Below are 17,629 nucleotides of genomic sequence, written 5' to 3' on the forward strand. Positions count from 1 at the left end.
CCCCTAGATAGGGAAAAGAGGAGACCCTACATACCACTTCGTTATTACAATAAAAGCTTTTTAGTTTCCCCTTATTTTTACCCTTCCCTGCTATTAAGACCTGGGATTTTTTGCCATTAACTTTAAGATCAAGGTTACTCATGAAAGTGCCAAAGGCGTTCAACAGTTTTTGGAGACTCACCCCGGTGCGGGCCATGAGTACGGCGTTGTCCGCGTATAGGAGAACAGGTATTACCTGTTCCCCTACTCGCGGAATGTCCTGAGAGACCTCCCCTAGCTCAGCCTCAAGGGCATTAATGTAAAGGGTAAACAACAGGGGCGCCAAAATGCACCCCTGTCTTACCCCTCTTTCAGATCTAAATGGCCTAGTACATCGCCCATCCATGTTCACTCTAATTTTTGCGGAAAGATTTGTATGGAGGTTCGCAAGAAAGTGTACCAAGGGAGGGTCAAGACCTAGCTCAAGGAGTCCTATCCAAAGCTTCGACCTATTAACTAGGTCGAACGCTGAGGATAGGTCCATAAAACCCATATATAGGTTACCCTCCTTGGCCACAGTATACTTGCTGACCAATAAATGCAAATTTAAACATTGGTCCATGGTGCCTCTATTTGACCTAAAACCGTATTGCATATTAGACAGGACCCCTTTCTCCTTCAACCATTCACTTAGTCTATACAGGACCACCCTTCCCAGAACCTTTACAGAAGAATCAATCAAGGAGATTGGTCTATAACAGGAGGGATCCTGCCTAGATCCTTTTTTATAGACCGGGATGATAGTTGACGTTAACCATGATGGGGGGATACTATCATTGCTAATAGAATTAAAAAGGTTTACCAAAATTTTGGACCACAGACTAGGGGCAGCTTTGAATAGATCGACAGGGACCCCATCCGGTCCTGGCGCCTTATTTTTGGACATTTCCTCAATGGCTTTCGCAACCTCGGCGGTTTCAAATTTCAATGGTGAGGAGGTGTTTTCAGGGAATTGGGCCTCAATATTTTGACAGTTGGGGGGCAGGCTATAAATCTCCTCAAAATGTGCAATCCAGGCCTCATCTGTGATATTACAATCCATGGAAGCATTATCTGAGTTTGCAAAGAGAGGTTGGTTGACTGTAGCCCAAAATTTGCAGCTATCTCTCAGAACTTCAGGTGACAACAATTTATGCCAAGCTTCATCCCTTAATTCCCGCTTTCTGTCATTCGTCGCCGACTTATATGCCAGCCTGCATTTAGTTACTAAACCCTTGTCCCTAGGGGTAGCTTTAAGTGCTTTAAGAAGTGCAGCATGTGCATTTGAACATTTTTTATCAAACCATCTCTCACTATACCCAATTTTTGGGTTTCTCTTGGCAGTTAGATTATCTTTTACATACAAGCAGATAACATTATAGGCATTAACAATATCAGAACCATTTGCCTCATTATCTAAACATGTTGTTATCTCTGCCCTGGTCGATTCCAATAGGTCCGCTATAAAGGTATCGGGTACCACTTTCGTCCATTTTAATCTTCTCCCTTGATCTTTAAGGACAATATCGCTTTGTACCCTGTGTTGTGAGTCCCTAAAAGACAGGGATTCCCCTGTTGCCAGCTCCATTAGCACAGGGTTGTGGTCACTGAAGGTTGAAACCTCCACATTGTATTTTAAAACAAAGCGTAACAGATAAGATGTAACAAAAACATAATCAATGGTTGTACCCTTGTCCTTCCCCTTAAACGTGGGGTTCCTAGTTTCTCCCAGCCCACAACTTGATTCGTAGAGGTTCCAGTTGTTATGTTATGTTATGTTATGTTAAATGTATTTTTTAAGCGCACAGCTGCCCCAGCGAAGGGGCGTCCTGGCGCTATATCAGAAAAAGAACATAACAAGCAAGCAAAGTAGGAAGCTAATAGGGCAGTGGGAAAAGATAAGTTTTCATAGCTTTCCTAAAAGCAAAAAGGTTTTCTAGAGAGCGAATGTGGACTGGAAGTGCATTCCACAGTTTGGCGGCTAGCACCATAAACGATCGACCACCCAATCTGCATTTACGAAATCGGGGAACAGATGCCAGACTTTGGCCAGCAGAGCGCAGGCTACGCGAAGGAGTGTAAAGAGTCAGAAGATGCTGAAGGATGGCAGGAGTATCAGATTTCAAAATTTTAAAAGCAAAGCATAATGCTTTAAATTCGATGCGTCTGATGACTGGCAACCAATGTAATTTAGCAATTGTGCTGCGGGCTGAACAGAACCGTGGGAGGCCTACCAGGGCCCTAGCTGCCGCATTCTGGACCCGTTGAAATCGCAGGACTTCTGCCTGGTTAGCGCCCAGAAGCAGTGCGCTTGCGTAGTCGAGTCTAGATAGTACACTCGCTTGAACCACCATCTGGCGAGTGGGGGCATCGAAAAATTTGAGGATAGGCCTCAACCCACGTAATATGCCGAAGCACATAGATGCCACCTTCTTGGTGTGACATGAGAAGGTAAGTTTGGAGTCCAGCCAAACGCCAAGGTTCTTTAATTCCAACACCGGTTTTGGGGGGCATCCCAACTCCCCAGGCCACCAATTTGCACCCCACAGATCTGGCTGTTTACCCAGTACCATCACCTCGGTTTTGAGGGCGTTGAGCTGTAAGCAGTTGGCCGTTAGCCAACTGGCAACTGCCCTCAAACCATCCGCAAAGTTGGATGCCAGTTGGTCGGAGTCTCCATTAAGGGCCACCGCCAACTGGGTATCATCGGCGTAAGATACCATTGTGAGACCCCATCTCTTCGCAACCTCCGCTAATGGTTGAACATAAAGGTTGAAGAGAGTGGGGCTCAACGCCGACCCCTGCGGGACTCCTTGGGTGATGGCACGGGATTGAGATCTGAATGGTGGTACAACCACCTGAAAGGAGCGTTCCGATAGGAACGACTGAAACCAGTCTAACGCGCTGCCTGAAATGCCAGCCTCCCTAAGCCTTTGGACAAGAATGGGATGGGATACAGTGTCAAAGGCGGCACTAAGGTCCAAAAGGACCAGTGCCGCCGTTTGACCGGCATCTAGTACAGAGCGGAGATGTTCAACCATATATAGGAGTGCCGTCTCTGTACTGTGTCCAGGTCTAAAGCCATTCTGTGTGGGATCCAATAGTAGAGCTGAAGTCAGATGATTCGATAAAAGATTATTCACATGGGCCTCCGTGATCTTTGCCACCCATGGAAGGAGAGAGATTGGTCGATAACTCTCCGGCTTCAATGGATCCAGTCCTGGTTTTTTTATAATAGGCATAGCACAGGCGGCTTTCCAGGCAGGCGGAACTGAACCGATAGTTAGGGATTGCTCCACAAGATGACGAATGGGAGGAAGGCAGAGGGGCGCTGAGTCCACAAACTGGGCTGGTCTTAAAGGGTCATCTGGCGAGCCAGATTTAACCTTGGTCACCAAGAGGTTAAACTCTGATTCTGATGGAATGGGAAGAGTTGCCAAGCCTAGACAAGTACGAGGTGTTATGATTGTACTATCCAGGTCAACTTTGGGAAAAGAGCGATAGATAGCGCTGACTTTTTCCACAAAGAAACTGGCCAGACCCTCACAGTGAGCAAGGGAACAGATCTCGTTATTAGGGAGTCTGTTCACTGTGAACTCCTTCAGGACTTTAAAAACCAGCTTGGAAGGGTTGGAGCTTGCCTGAAATTCCCGTGCATAATAATCAGCTCGGGCCCGGCAGACGGCTCTATGGTACACCTTGACCTTCGCCAGGTAGAAAACTTTTAGGTCTTTCTCATATCTCTTCCTCCAAGCTCTTTCGGCTTGGCGACAGGTAGCTTTTAATCTCCTGAGGTCCTCCGAGTACCAAGGGTTAGACTGGGAGGAACGGTTCCTGCTCCAGGTAGCTGGTATCAGTAGGTCAAGCACTCGAACAATCCAGGCGCAAAAGGTGTGATACCCAGTTTCAACGTCATCCGAATAAACTAAGGGTGTAATGGTCAGAGCACTATGGAAATCCTCCAGTTTGAGCTTTTTCCAGGGGCGCCTGAAAGTTGTTTTATCAGGCTTCCCGGTAGGGCGAACTGCCGTAGTAATAAAAAGCTCAATGAGGTGATGATCACTCCATCCCATAGGTTTAGGGGAGGAGACCTCAGTCAATTGAAGGTTAGTGAAGACCGGATCTAAGATATGACCACCCTCATGAGTCGGATGACGGACCAATTGGGTCAATTGTACAGCTTCAAGATCGTCGAGTAGACCACTAACCACTGGTACTTCCAAGGCGTCAAAATGGATGTTTAGATCGCCGATAATGGTGAGATTGGAGGTGAGCAGAGAGAGAGAACTTACAAGCTCAGGAAGAGCTTTCCTAAAAGCAGCTAGGAAACGTTCCAAATTCTCCCCCTCTTTAGTGTGTTCGAAGTGCGATGGCACAGAGACCTGTGGACCCTCATAATCCTTGCTCCCACATTGGTTCATGCAAGGGTGGATGTTTAGGTCCCCCATAAACAAAATCTCAAAAGAATATGACTTCCGACTATAGCTGTTAATAAATTGATCTAACAGGTCAAAGTTATTATCTGTTTCAGCAGCATTATAAAAATTTATAAATAGTAACTTAAATGCATCAGACACAGTAAGCAGTTCTGGCTACCCGTGTCCAACTGTTTAAAAGAGCCTTTGAGGTCCAATAAGAAAAATAGCAGTAGTCCGCCCTTGGCTCTGCCTGCATTACTTTTCCTCGCAGGTGCGAGAAAATGGCAGAAACCATCCATTGAGAAGGAATTATCAGGGTCCCAGGTTTCTTGTAGGGATATGATGTCAAAACCTGAAATGTATTCCCTCCATATCTGATACCCCATTTTGGCCTTTAAGCCAGCAATATTCCAGCTTATCATCTTGCATGTGGAATGCCGTGTCACGGGGTCAATCAACAGTGTGCCCAACTTATTCAGTCAATCGATTTCAGAGAGATTCGATAGTGGGGCAAAACGATTAGTCAGGGTGCAACCCAAGGGGTTAGATGTCTCCATACTGGAAGTACCCTCCCTCAATAATGTTCTCTCATTTGGGACGTGATGGATATCCAATGGGATATGTGTGTTTGATGTTTTTGTCCCTCTCTCTGGGTGGACCATGATTGGTTGAGGCCTTCTAAATCTATGATAAGGGGGTGGATAAAAGTATCCAAGGGGGAGAGGTCGGATACCCGGATGCAATAAATCAGACCCATCCCAGAAGAGCCGATCCGCTACAGAGCATGTTTTAAAATTAATCACTACACAATCTCCCTTTGTAGTTTTCTCCCTGGGACCAACCCAGCCCACTCTTCTTGCAGTGATTATATCAGAAGCAATATCCTCTTCCCCGCTGCAATATTGTTGGCACCATTTTTTAGTTCTTTCCAACAAATCCCTTGGTCTCTCTCTCATGTTGATTTGTAAAGGCGGGACACCCACCAACACTGCTACCAGTGGGGCAGCTTGAGGTGGGAGGTGTAATTTAGTGCTACACTGTGTAATCCCTGTATTCATCTTTCTATCCACACTAAGTGTGGTTCCAACTTTAGTGGCAGTCTTGTCAAGTGGGTATGCCCCTATGGGCCTTTCACATAATGTCCCATCTAGCTCCCTTGTGCCTGATGATAAACAATGGTTTTCACTCATAACATCGTTGGCAGTAGATACAATTGGGCCCCCCTCAGGGAGAAGTGATACCGCTAAGTTATGTTTTAGAAGGTCCCGCTGTTCCTGCATAAAAGAATCAATAAGATTACATTTCTTTAACAAGCCAGCCACACATGTATTAAGGACATCAACGATATCCTTGGCTATGTTAGTGAGTATTGGTTCCATATGGAGGTTTATAAGTCCTTCAATTCTTTTGCTTAGTCTGTCTACCAGGTCCTCCTCAATTGTCTCTGTAATATTAGTTGAGTGTTTAGTTTTTTTGGGACACTTTTTAGAGGATTTGGGCCCATTGGCTTGTTTGGTAGGTGGGGCCTCTATTGTAGTCTGTGCCGATGGAATGCCCTGCCCCCTACTAGGCATCCCGGCATTCGAGATATCTCCTATGTCATCTTCTGGCACAGAAACGGGGGGGATGTCAGGCTGTGTATCTAATGTTATAAGCACATTGTCTTGTGTATCTTCTATTACAACAGGAACTTGCTGCTGTGGGGGAGTTGGTGTAAATCCTAGTTCTTTTTCCGCTTGGGCGATCTCTTTAGTAATAACCCCAACAGCTGAAGTCAAATAGGAAATGATAGTGTCAGCCTTGCGTGGGATTTTAGCCTTCTGTGACTGTAGGGACCCATGACACAAATTTTTGCACTTACCCATATCAGCGTCTTAGGGGGGATGCCCGTCCCGTTCCCTGTCGTCCCCGGACGGCCACAGACGGCCCGCCCTCTGCCCGGGCTCCGCCCGGCGTCGCCTGCGCGCTTCCCGCGACGCGGGAGGAGCGTCGCGGCTTTATGCGCCTCCGGGCGCGGCAAAGTAACGCTGCAGGCGTCGTCCCCCGAGTCCCAGCAAGGGATCCTGGGAGATGTAGTCCCTGTTTGTCTGGTGCTCCCCCCTCTCGGCGGCCGCGGTTGCTGGTGCGGCAGCGGGGGAGAGCAGGCAGGTGAGCGCGATGTCCGGGCTACAGGGCTTGCAGGCAAGGTCCTCTAGTGATGCCCCCGTTACTTTTGGTATCCCGCTCCTCAGCAGGAGCGTCGCGGCTTTATGCGCCACCGGGCGCGGCAAAGTAACGCTGCAGGCGTCGTCCCCAGAGTCCCAGCAAGGGATCCTGGGAGATGTAGTCCCTGTTTGTCTGGTGCTCCCCCCTCTCGGCGGCCGCGGTCGCTGGTTCGGCGGCGGGGGAGAGCAGGCAGGTGAGCGCGATGTCCGGGCTACAGGGCTTGCAGGCAAGGTCCTCTAGTGATGCCCCCGTTGCTTTTGGTATCCCGCTCCTCAGCAGGAGCGTCGCAGCTTTATGCGCCTCCGGGCGCGGCAAAGTAACGCTGTAGGCATCGTCCCCCGAGTCCCAGCAAGGGATCCTGGGAGATGTAGTCCCTGTTTGTCTGGTGCTCCCCCCACTCGGCGGCCGCGGTTGCTGGTGCGGCGGCGGGGGAGAGCAGGCAGGTGAGCGCGATGTTCGGGCTACAGGGCTTGCAGGCAAGGTCCTCTAGTGATGCCCCCGGTGCTTTTGGTATCCAACGCTTTCCATACTTTTGCACTCTCTGGAGTGGTAATAGTAATTTTTACCCTCCCGCTATCCAACGCTTTCCCTACTGTTGCACTCTCTGGAGTGGGAATAGTCATTTTTACCCTACCGCTATCCAACGCGTTCCCTACTGTTGCACTCTCTGGAGTGGGAATAGTAATTTTTACCCCAATGCTATCCAATGCTTTACTTACTGTTGCACTCACTGGAGTGGGAATAGTAATTTTTACCCACCCACTATCCAACGCTTTCCCTACTGTTACACTCACTGGAGTGGGAATAGTAATTTTTACCCTCCCGCTATCCAACGCTTTCCCTACTGTTGCACTCTCTGGAGTGGGAATAGTAATTTTTACCCTACCGCTATCCAACGCGTTCCCTACTGTTGCACTCTCTGGAGTGGGAATAGTAATTTTTACCCCAATGCTATCCAATGCTTTACTTACTGTTGCACTCACTGGAGTGGGAATAGTAATTTTTACCCACCCACTATCCAACGCTTTCCCTACTGTTACACTCACTGGAGTGGGAATAGTAATTTTTACCCTCCCGCTATCCAACGCTTTCACTACTGTTGCACTCACTGGACTTGGAATAGTAATTTTTTTCCACCCGCTATCCAACAAATTCTCAAAGTTTGTACTTGTTCGAGTGTGAATTCCAATTGTTTCCCTTAGCTATGTAATTTTTTTAATATTGTTATATTTAATGTAGTGTAAATTATTAATTAACATAAAAATGATTACTTTAATTATTTTAATTATTAAATATTATTTATTTTTACATTTAGATAATATGTTTATTTATATATGTAAATATATTCTAAATAATGTTCTAAATATTTTATAATTAAGATTAATAATCATTTTATAATATTAAGTAAATATATATGTTAAACATTTTTTTATTTTACATTACATTTATTATTTTTACATGTTATGCTTTTTTACATTATTTTAACTGTTTTATTTAATTGTGTTTATTAGTTAATTACTTTTATATTATTTTTAATACATTTAAAAAATTCGATATTTAAGTTTACTACATTTTAACTTTCTATATTTTGGAATCGATATTTTAGTACTTACCTGTTTGTAGATAAGCATTCGATATTCTGTCCCTCGATATTTTGGAATCGATATTTTGGGCAGTGGATATTCTGTCCCTTGATATTTAGTCACTGAACCATTCTGTATATATGAAAAGGCATTTTTGCATTGGAAAAAGCCAAATTTTGAGAATAGGGCCGTTTTTGACCGCAAAAATGCTTTTGTACAAATGGCCCTTAATTTGTTATTTAATGACACATTGCCCTCCCGCCCCCCTTGACCCCGTACAACCCACCACACGTACCCTGTTCCACTACAGATTCTTTACTCCCCGCTTCCTATTAAGATCCCGAATCAATAGGATCGAAACGCCGTCAACTCGCACTTTAGCGCAACTCATGGCGCATTACCTAATTTGGGGGCCTATTAGGATGGCGGACGGACCTGCGTCCGTCCGCCACCCTGAGGTGGAGGGACCGTACGCAGGGGCAGCGGCGGTCCCTACGGTGCAATTAGGATGTGACCGCCACCCTGGCGGTCACATCCTGCATCTTTAACTTTGCGGCGGGTGCTGCTTGAAGCAGCACCCGACGCAAGGTTAAAAATGCATGTTTAACATTTACATGCACAAAGCGGCAGGCACCGCGCGGTGCCTGCCACTTTGTGCATGTAAATTCTGGGGGGTACCATAGGTACCCCCCATATGCACCCCCCACCCCCGACACCCAGGGGGCCCACAACGGGCCCCCAAACACCAAGGACCACATGCTTTTCCACGGCGGAAAACCCGCCATGGAAAAGCATGTTTCTGTAGGCATCCTAATATGGCTGGCGGTGGACGGTCTTCCCGTCCACAGATGACCCCGCTGCCATCCTAATCTGGCGAGGGGTCTTTGAAATCACCGCAGCAGTGAGTCCGCATCCCCCGGGCCGGCGGTGGTTTCCGCCGGCCCGGAGGATGCGGATTCACTGCAATCCTAATCGGCCCCATGGTTCCTAAACTGACCACTATTACCCATTCATCAAGGAGGAACCTACATTTTGTATATATTGTGTTCTAATTTTCTTGTCTGCGCCGTTCGCTGTTTTTTCACCCTTGTGTCACTCGCGCCGTCACTGTTTGTCTCACTATCATATAGTGCACAAAGCCCCCTTTGGTTGCCACCGTATTACCTGCCATAAGTGCTGTTCACTAATTTATTGTCTTTGATTGTTTTGACAATATTGCCTTTTCAAATATATGATGCTATATGCACTTAAAATGTTTTTTTAAAATAATTGTGAGTCTCTCTTTTCTTGTCCAGATCCTTTGTAATGTGTTACACATGCAAATATATCTGCTGTCCAATTGAATCTGATTGAGATATTGTTGCCCTATACTTATATACACTCAGATCTCGATCTGGTCTACGGGTATACTCCTGCTTTTTTCCCTACATTGCATATTCAGCAGGTTCCTAATTCCTCCAGAGGCTCTCTGCTTCGCTTCCTTCATAAAAGGGTGACCCTAATAATTATCTGTTAATTGCCCTGCTAAAGATTGAGACAAAGAATTAGAAAGCTTTTGCATCTAAGCAATCAATAAAGTTTCTATCAAAACAGGGTTTAGGCCTACGTTTAGCACAGCGGAGAGTGTTGTAAACATGGCGTTTATTGTCTTTCTAGTATCCTGACGTTGGGAGGAGGGGGATGGGGACGGTGAACTTGTTCACCTGGTACATATAAAATTGTACGGCTGCCTACAACCGTGTATACCATTTTCGTTTGTAGGGAAAACTTGCTGCATGGGGTATTTCATATACTTTAAGAGGTATCGCCTCCCTTCACTTAGATATTTAGGTAAGGGTAAAGGCTGGTAATGGTACCAGAGTCTCAAGATGAGGTCACATCAATAAAGGCCTGAAGCATAGCTGCATTTTGGCGGTTCTATGACAATACCACGCAGTTGCCTTTACCACATTTTAATTTAATTTTCTTTTAATTTAGTCCTAACGTACCTTAACCACTACACACCCTTAAACTGTAAAAATTCGAATTTCTACCATGTTCCCTGAGTCAGTTAGGATTATAAAATGTAATAATCTAACTGCCCATTCTGGCCTATGGAGAACAGTTAACCTTGCAATATTGAAAAACGAAAATGGATGTAATTCACTATTAGGACATGCCACACACCAGGGCATGTCCTACCTTATACTTACAATGCACCCTGCCTGTGGGCCTACCTTAGGGGTGTCTGATATGAGGAAAAGGGAAGGTTTAGGGACTGGCAAGTGGGTGCACTTGCCAAGTCGACTTTGCTGTCACAGACTGCACACAGGCCTTGCAATGGCAAGCCTGAGACACACTTTACAAGCTGCTTCTGTGGATGGCACAACCAGCGCTGCAAGCCTACCAGCAGCATTTGATTTACAAGCCCTGGGCACACATGGTGCACTGTACTAGGGTCTGACAAGTAAATCAAATAGCCCAATCATGGATACACTAATTAGTACATCAATTTAACATAGGGAGCACTTGCACTGTGGCACTGAATATCAGTGGCATAGTGCCCAAAGCATATAACCAGCAAAAACATATCAAAAACAGAGGAGGCAATCCGACAAAATGGAAGGAAGACTCACGCCAATGATTCCAGGTCTACCAGGAGACCAATACCAATTATTTAGAATTTTAAAATAAGCAAACTTTAAGCGAGCTTCTCTGAGCGAGCGGTCATGATACTTTAAGATTTTCTTCCAGTCAACCTCTGAGTATTCCACTCCTAACAGCTCCTGTCAGTAGAATGTTGTTGCAAAGCAAGTACTAGTATAAATTGTCAATTAGTATTTGGTACTTAGCCACACCACTCTTGGAAAAACCCCGTAGGCTAAGGTAGCCCAAAATCGGCGAAGCTGATAGTTGAATCGATTCTCACCCTAGTTTACCTCTCCAGCAATGCCACACTTGCTAGTACTTGCAGAGCTTTGACTGGGGAAGAGAACGTTTGATTTTAACAACTCCAAGGAACAAAGCAAGTTCCCTTCAAGGAGGTATCCAATTGTTTTAGTTCCCAGTTCCTCCCATAGAGCCCACCTAATCGACTTTCCATCTTCAGTCATTTCCTCATTGCACCAAAGTGCTGAGTTTTTATAAACTGAACTATCCACTCTCAAAAGTCGACGCAAATCACTCCAAGTGGCCCACGCAACCCTTATGGTCGAAGGTCAAAGCAGTTCTGCTAAAACATGAGAATTGTACAAGATACCTAAACCCACAGAGTCTCCCATGCCATCCAATGTGGCTGATCAGTAACAGGAACCAACAGATAAGCCAGTTGCAATACATTTTGAGCCAAAGAGTAAAGCTGTATGTTAGGAAGCCGAAGCAAGCCTTATCTGGAATCTGCATTTAACCTTGACTATTTAAGTCATGGTTTCCCTCCTGCCCGGATAAACCTCTTTATGCTCTGAATTATAGCGTGAAGGGTACGTGCAGGAATAATCAAGGGCGACTTACCAAAAACATAGTTCTATCTGGGAGCCATCACCAACTTAATCGTCTTCACCCTACCCCAAAACAAGACCTGTGAGGCGGTACATCTCAGAAAGTCCTGTTCCATCTTATTCATCAATGGCTGGATATTATCAGCCACCAAATTTTCTAGACATTATTTCTCAGCAGCAAAAACAACAGGTGATGGAGAGAATGCAGAACAATGTCATACATTCACCCCAGTACAGAGATCTGGGCCTAAATCCATTGTTTTTTTGCTCACCATGCCATTCCAGTTTGAACCCGGCCATATACAAATCAGTCTTGACCCTGTACCCTATGGGAACAGTCCAGCCTGAACTGCCAAGCCAGGTCCTCCCTGGACTGGAAACAAGCATCCAAGGACCGGTTTCAGGCTTTCAGCCCTCTTCAGCCTGAATAGCTTGATTCCAGTGGCATGGAGAGCACGGGACTCGCATCTGAGCATACCTGTCCCAGTCGGGGTGACAAATGTAAAAACAACAGGTGATGGGGAGAATGCAGAACAATGTCATACATTCACCCCAGTACAGAGATATGGGCCTAAATCCATCGTTTTTTTGCTCACCATGCCATTCCAGTTTGAACCCAGCCATATGCAAATCAGTCTTGACCCTGTACTCCATGGCAACACTCCAGCCTTAACTGCCAAGCCAGGTCCTCCCTGGACTGGAAACAAGCATCCAAGGACCGGTTTCAGGCTTTCAGCCCTCTTCAGCCTGGATAGCTTGATTCCAGAGGCATGGAGAGCACGGGACTCACGTCTGACCATACCCGTCACAGTCGGGGTGACAAATGCGAAAACAACAGGTGATGGAGAGAATGCAGAACAATGTCATACATTCCTCCCAGTACAGAGATCTGGGCCTAAATCCATCGTTTTTTTGGTCTCAGCAGACCTAGAAACTTTAAACCTGAGGCCTTCCACCTGAGACATAAATCGTCTTGTAAGGTTCTCTGATTCCTACATGTGAGTGACATCGCCTCACACTTTGACCAATTTATCATATACCCAAAGAAGAGAGAAAAAGCCTCGATTAGAGTCTTGAGTTGAGGGACAGAGGAGGCTGTCTTACTCAAAGTCAATAAGATAACTTCCGCGCATAATAAGATCTTGCAAGCAACAACAGGAGTTCTACTCCCTGAATAAATAGAGACTGACGGATTGCCGCCTCCAATGGCTCAAGTGCTAAAAGGAACTACAAAAGCAAAAGCTGCAATTCTAAAGTACTGCCACCAGGAGAAAGGCACCTGAGGGGAGCACCCTTAAGTGCTTGATGTTCCTAGACACATCTAACATTGGAAAATAGATTAAAAGCGAACCCTTGGAATAATTATTTGTCCTCGATAGGAGACCTTGGTTTTGTTGCATCTTCCTTATTTAGTGTTTAAATCAGTCATGAAATCTCAGTTATTGCTCACCCCGCAAGTTATAGATCTTGCGGATACAACCAATGAAACAAACAGACGTCCAAATAGAGTCATGTAATATAATAACAAAGTAGAATTACTTAACTGCTGAAGAGTACATGTAAGCAAAAACATATTTGTATACAATCCCAGGTATTCACGATTATTGAGTTTAGAACAGGCTGGCTTAAGCAGATAACACATCTATTAACTGTTGATAGTACAGTTATATAAAGGAAAACATTTTGCTGCTATTGTGCTGTTACACTATTTTGTCAACTAAACTCAAATTGCTTAACATTTGTTTTAATTTGATAGCCTTACTAACTGCACAGATCATATGAAAATCTATTAAATCACTAGTATTTCTCACCAATCTGTTTCTTCCCTCCGCAGTCCACATTGCATTTTCTCGCCTTTGGCATGTACTTCTTCGCCACCTGCTTCTGGGGGGAAAAAACTCTCTTTTGCACTATCTTTTTATTTACAGATTCAAATCTTATTGGTAAATCAAAAGAAAAGAAGCACCAATGTTGTATTGTAGCAGGGTGGATGTGCGGTGCACTTTCCTACAAAATGACATGCCCACAGTGCTGGCCTAGGTCTTCTCTTTTTTTTTGGTTTCCTCTTAAGCCATTCTAAAGGATTCTGTACAGCATCGCTAAAAAAACTGTTTGCAAAGCCAATAGGTCCCAAAGTCAAGACATGTTGACTTTGCCATTGCTTGTTATTTTTGCCACTGCCTCATGGCTTTCATTGTCAAAATGTGGCTAGGTCTCCTAAACCTTCAAATTGCTAGTGTGTGGAACTCTGCTTTTCCTTTTCAGATCTGTGCTTTCATAATCTCCATTACGGTCATCCTAAATCCACTGCTGAGTTTATTTTCCCATTCCCTCTGCTCTTTTTCCCTGGAATAACTCCAGGTTAAGAAAAAAAAAACGTATTCTTACAGCAAAATGTTGAAAATCAGCACTTGCTTAGGTACATAATAGGGCCATGTGCATGAACGCATTTTCCCATAGACACAGAATGGGCAAAACCCTTTGATGCATCTGGACCATACTTACGACTATCAGGCATTCACAACACCTTTTAGAATTCCACATAGAAACATAAAAGTCACAGATGTGTGTGTACTTCTGGACATGTTTTGGTAATTTCTGTTTTGCCTACACACAGGCCCAAAAATGTGCAAATGTTTTTCTTCTTTCTCTCTCTACGAATAAACATTTAGCCTATGAAGAAACCCCTTCTCTTCCACCCCACCATTTTTGGTGGGGTTTCCTTCACCTTCCATCTAGGAAGGAATTTGATGCCTTTCACAAGAGTACACATCCAAACATTTATATGGTGGGATAGGATTGAAAAATAACATGTAAATGCCCCAAAACACATTTGTTTGTGGTGTTGACCAACATTCTATGGTATCAACACACTGGAATACCCACACGTACCCCTGCTCGCACATTTACTCACATAGTAAGCATTGTGTGAGTGATTTATCAGTGCAAAACCCACATAGTGAATTAAAAATATAGTGCATCATTTTGTCCGCCCGCCACCGTAACAGAGGTGCTGCGGTCCCGCACCTGCAATTAGGATGCCACCGCCACGGTGGCGGTGGCATCCCCTATTCCCAGCATTGTGGTGGGCGGTGTTCACAGCACCACCTGCCACAAAGCTAGGAATGCATGTTGTGCATTAGTATGCAAAAGGTGACAGGCACCGCGCGGTGCCTGCCACTTTGTCCATGCTAATGCAGGGGGATACTAAAGGTATCCCCCATGTGCACCCCCCACCCCCCTAACTTCCTGGGGGGATCACCGCTGTAATCCTAATATGGAGGACCATGTCTTGCAGACACCGCCACCATATTAACCATGTTTTCCGCCCGGTTGACGAATTGACCGGCGGAAAAGCAGCAGACGGTCTTTCCGTCCACCGCGGACCCTCCAGCCATCCTAATATGGCGGAGGTCTTTGAAGTGTGGATGGCAGGCGGATTGCCCCCGCCGGGCCAGCGGTGACTACTGCCGGCCCGGCGGGGGTGATCCGCCCACCATCCTAACGGGCCCCGTAGTTTGAACTTGTAAAGTAAGCTGTTTAAATATGTGATTAAAATGTATGTGTGCCAGTGGCCTTGTCAAAATTCAAAAATAGCTTTATTCGATTGTTGAATAGCAATCATAAAAGCACACAGTTATAAAATACAAAGTCAATTTCATATTATAAAATCACAGAAAAAGCACAATATAAAACTTATTGAATATTACATTATTACCTAATTTGAGATGAAAATAAAACCATCATTAATGTGCAAAAAGATCATTTAAGTAAACATACATTTCCTCCAATGAACAACTTTTTTCAGGAAGGCTGTGGTTATTAGAACACCACTTTCACTATCTAAAGATTGTAATAACAATAGAGCTGGGCGACATTGACGAAGTCCGAACTGTTTTAAAAAAGGCATCAGCAACAGCCGCCTAACAGTAGCATAAAAGTTACAAAATAAAATACCATGAATCGTGGTTTGGGGAGAAATATTATCGCAGGAACAAGGCTGGTGGTCTCGCGACCAATCATTAATAACAGGAAAACTGACTAGACTATGAAAGATCCCCAGCCTAAAATGAGTTAATAAAAAATCTGTCATAATTGCCAGGAACAAAAATTAGGGTGAGCTGAATGCTACAAGTGGTTAATAACATTTGGTTATGCTGGACGGTAGGCTTTGTAATCTCAGTTGTCATTCTCAGAGTGTCCAACAATATCAAGACCTCTTTCTTCAGATCCTTTCTAGTCACTGCCACGATAGTAAGAGGATTTAAAAAAGACTCTGGTTTTCCAAGATCTTTAAAGAATTTATAAACATAACTCAACCAGGGGATCCTCATTGCTCCTTCCAGTTTCAAAATATCTGAGAGGATATCTCTATTCAATTTTGTTTCCTCTTTTGTCCATAGCCTGTGCCATAGTAGCACAGGCTCAAGTCTAATTAAATCAGATATACACGGAAGGCCTAATTCTGCATGGCAGATATATCCTGAGGTACTGCTTGGGACAGATAAGATGTATTTTAAAAATGAATGTTCAACTGTCTGGATAGGTGTAGGGTCAGCAAACCCCCAAACCCCACTCCCATAAAGGGCTGCGGATGCACATTTTGCCTTATAAATTTTAATTAATTCCATGAGAGGTCTTTTACCCAATTGTTTGGCAAAAATAGTGAGGGCAGATGTAGTGCGTAAGAGCGCCAGTTTCTTTGCTGCTACAGCTTGTACCCAAGAGTCGTTTTGTGCAAACAGTATGCCCAAATAAGAAATTTTTTAGTAGCCTCAAGCTTCTGTCCTGCAATATAAAGTGCTCTATTTACCCTAAACCCCCTGCCACAGCGCATAATAAAAGTTTTCAGAGGAATTTACCCTTAATCCAAGATCTTTCATGAAAAGGGTAAAACTATTCACAACGCGCCGTAGGCCCACCTGAGTGCGTGACATCAACATGGCATTGTCTGCGTATAAAGAGCAGGAATTGGACGGCCAGTTACATAAGGGGAATCTAAGTTATCTCTGCACAAGGCTTCCTCCACCCCATTTATACACAAGCTAAAAAGGAATGGAGCCAGGACACAACCCTGCCTGACTCCACTCCTAATCAGGATTGCGGCCGTGCGTTCACCCTTCAGGCCAAGCCGAGGCCTCACAATAAAAACACTTAAGAAAATAAATAATATTTATATCAACCCCCAGATCTCCCAGCAATCTCCATAATTTGGAGTGGACCACGCAGTCAAAAGCAGCAGAGAGGTCCACAAAAGCTAAAAACAAACTTCCTTTCTTAGCCCTCGTGTATTTCCCCACCAACAGTGAAAGGTTTAAGCCTTGTTCTACTGTCCCTAGGCAGGCCCGAAATCCATATTGCAGGTCAGATAAAATGGAATTTTCTTCAGCCCAATCCAGGAGGCGTTCCAAAATAATCCGGCCAGCTACCTTCGCTGCGGGTGCCCTGTTCCGCTTAAGAGCGCTTCCCGGCGCGCTGGCATGGCATTGGGGGCATTTCCCCGGTGGTGCCGCTAGGGACTCTGGGTGTTGTGGTCTCGAGCACCACAGAGCGATGGCCCAAATGGCTCACCTGGCGGTGGGCGGCGTGAAGACAGCTTCTCCGCTTTACAGGTAGATGTGGAGCACCCAAATTCGGCCTCCGGTGAGTGGCAGCAGAGTTTAATAAAGATCAAAGGACTCCCTTGTCAGTGAAGCTCAAAAAGTCTAATTGTCAGAAAAAGATGTAAATGTAGAATTGCAGGTTTCATTAAGTATGTCTTATGAGTGTCCTGGGAGTAGATCTGATATTTTGGAATTCTCACGACTTTATTTTTAAGAATTATTTTTTGGTGTGAGATTCAACAAAATAGAGCAATTGCACTTCCAATCTTTTATCTCCGAGAAGTAAACATGGTTTATCACAGTGCGACACCACCAATAATTCCCCG

The sequence above is a fragment of the Lissotriton vulgaris genome, chromosome 7 (genome assembly GCF_964263255.1).
Source record: "Lissotriton vulgaris chromosome 7, aLisVul1.2, whole genome shotgun sequence".
Taxonomy (NCBI): domain Eukaryota; kingdom Metazoa; phylum Chordata; class Amphibia; order Caudata; family Salamandridae; genus Lissotriton; species Lissotriton vulgaris.